Source organism: Cupressus sempervirens, chromosome 9, assembly GCF_028749045.1.
Source record: "Cupressus sempervirens isolate cs-2001-9-10 chromosome 9, ASM2874904v1, whole genome shotgun sequence".
In the NCBI taxonomy this organism is placed as follows: Eukaryota; Viridiplantae; Streptophyta; class Pinopsida; order Cupressales; family Cupressaceae; genus Cupressus; species Cupressus sempervirens.
The window spans coordinates 61,632,399-61,635,259 of record NC_143126.1 but is presented as its reverse complement, the minus strand read 5'-3'; the positions used below and the strand labels follow the sequence as shown (position 1 = coordinate 61,635,259).

The window sequence follows — 2,861 nt, the reverse complement described above, 5'->3', positions numbered from 1 at the left end:
AAAGAGAAAGATATAGAAGAAGAATGAAATCCTAGATTTGATCTAGAAGTGACATGTGTCCACCTAAATCTCCATTCCTTTTTCTATTGTAGGACATCTCTCATCTTTCTAAACATGAAATCCAATTTGGTTTTCATCATTGTTTTGTAATAAACAAAAAATATGTCTCCTTCCATGATAAAAAGCCTTATGATTCCAAAATGTTTAAAATTCATCTTTAATGCTGATAAAACCTCCATTTAACTAACTTATATATGATAAAACTCACCCATAACTGCATTCATGCTACCTTTTACATTCAGTCGGTTCATCATTTCATTGGAAATCAAATCTGAATTGTATTAACTGAATCAAACTAAAAATTTGGGACCTAAGAAAAATCCTTGCATAGCTCTAACTAGTGACCTCTTGTGTAAAATAAAACTCCAAAAATGAAAATTTTGTTTTCTCTCAATTTCAGTGATATATAATACTCCTATATGGACTTAGCATAAACTCCTAAGATCTTAGTTTGAAAAACATGCTCCTACTAAGGCTCTAAAATTGCACTTGCTTGCAAATATTAAATATTTTTCAAAGTTTCAACTATAGGATAAGTTGAAATTTTATTTAAAATTTGACCTGCACATGCTTTTGAGAAGAAAAATTTAAAAATTATTTTTTATGCCTCCTTGAAATTTCCCTCCTTTTCTCCATCTGGGTCAAACTTGGTTTGACCGACCTTGCCCCATGCCACATTTTGATTCATTGGATTCCTACATAGTCACCCGACACCTATGACCTAGGTGCTACATGGAATCATCTCATTAGTCACTTGTCCCATGATGTCATTGGGCCATGTCACCACCATGTCATCGGTCACTATGTCACTATCCCAGTTAGCATTTTCCATATCATCATGACATAACAACCATATGACATGGGTAACCTTTTACCATGTCAGCACCTCAATTTGCATGCCACATGTAAAGCATCTACCATGTGTCAATGTCTAACTCATCCAACTCACTACAGCTATTGCCAACTCAATGCCATGTATCAGTTGTTGGTTGGTAGGTGGGTCCATGTGTTCTACTAACATCACTGATCACCATGTTGAATGTTTATCTTCCTTGCAAGTATTCCTTGGCAACATGGCAACCATCGTTTGATCTACCACATGTCACCATCTTGTGCATCATTGAAATCCATACCACATGTTGATTTTCAACTTGTCAGCATATTCCACATCATTAGATGACATCATTTCTTTAGCATGTGTGTTTGTTTAGAATTTGCTTCCCTCCAAATCTAGCTGGCTGGGGTCCACTACGCAAGCTTGTGCTTCCAAAAGAACTTGTGTTTTTAAGATACGTATGTTCTAGTATACTCTTGTATTTAGAGAAAAAAATAATATTTCATCACATGAATGTGGGATTATAACTTTTCTTCACTTTTTTGCACTAAATTTTTGTGCACGAGCTTGCATGTAGTCGGTGGTGGGAATAGCAATAGAGTTTAAATGTTGAAGAGGTGAGCTATGTCACTACTACTAACAAGCTTGTTGGTGATGGAGACACAATATATATATTTATAGGAAATCATAACTATGGACCTCTTCCAATGCAAGCAATTACATTTCCCTTTTTCTTTGCCTCGTCTTTCGAGGCATTTACCCCATCATAAACACACTGTCAGTGGGGTTATAGATAGAGCCCTCTATAAAATGATGGAACTTGTCCTAATATCCACCCTTGGAAGAAAAAGAATCAATATAATCCTAAGCTAACTCTCTTAGATTTCCCTTCATGGGATTGTAGGTCAGTCTCATGTATTCTTTGATTGGTATGAGTTTTATCTCAACTACTACTAGTAAACTCAATGTATCCTGAGACCATGGGATTGCATAGAATATATTTTAAAAATCATTACCTTTTGTACCTCTAACCAATCTTTCATCTATAAAAAAAATCTACAATGCCACAAAAATATTAGCAAACAGCCCACAAAGGTGGGAACTCCCCTTAATACCATACCCATTGATCAAACCTCCAACAGCAAGATCATCTAGCTCATTCACAACTACAAGGGCCAGATTCATGGGCATGGTCATCCTTGTAATCTAGCCCATGTTCACAAGAGGTTCCACTCTATCCACCATATGTTTCTTATCAATTTCAAGTACATTTCTAAAAGTGGGGAGATCCACCTCAAAATGCCTAGCTCTCTTGTAGTTCACATTGTGCATACCGACTCAAGGCTTCCTAGCAATGCAAATGAGACCATCTTTTGATGGATTTCTCTGCTTAAGGTGCTTCATGACTTTCTCCTCATTTTCATCATGTTCTTTTTGCATCCTCTTTAAAGACTTGCTATTAGACTAGACACCCCCCAAGTAGGTTAGGAAATAGAAAGTGAAAGAAAGAGGCAACACAAAAAATATGACTATGATCAATCTAAAGTTCACAAAGTAGTCCAACCAAATTTTATTCCTCTTAGGCCTGCCCAATATTGGCTATTGTAGATTTGAAGCCATTGTTGACCCTCCAAAACCAATATTTTTGTAATATCTAACAATTCTTATGTCAATATATAACTTAATAACACATCTAGACCCTATTCCAATTGTGCAACACATTGGAAATGAAGTTTGCATGGTAGGGTTGTAGAGAAAGATAGAAGATACACTGATGCATGGGATATTACATGAAAAACCCTTGCCCTATCTAAAGGTGTTTTCTCCCTATCCTTTAGAAATCATCATCATAACCTCCTTTTGAGACATCCACTATTCCTTAAAAATCTATTAGTCATGGTGGAAATGGCCAGGCCCCAAAGTGGGTCTGGCTAAAATAATTTTCATTTTCAAACAATTGATATTC

At 36.0% G+C, this 2,861-nt stretch overlaps 1 pseudogene; it reads right to left on the bottom strand.

The window, feature by feature from the left end:
• Positions 1-1,586: 1,586 nt before the first annotated feature.
• On the bottom strand, positions 1,587-2,515 carry LOC149537640 (delta(24)-sterol reductase pseudogene; annotated as a pseudogene).
• Positions 2,516-2,861: the final 346 nt, after the last annotated feature.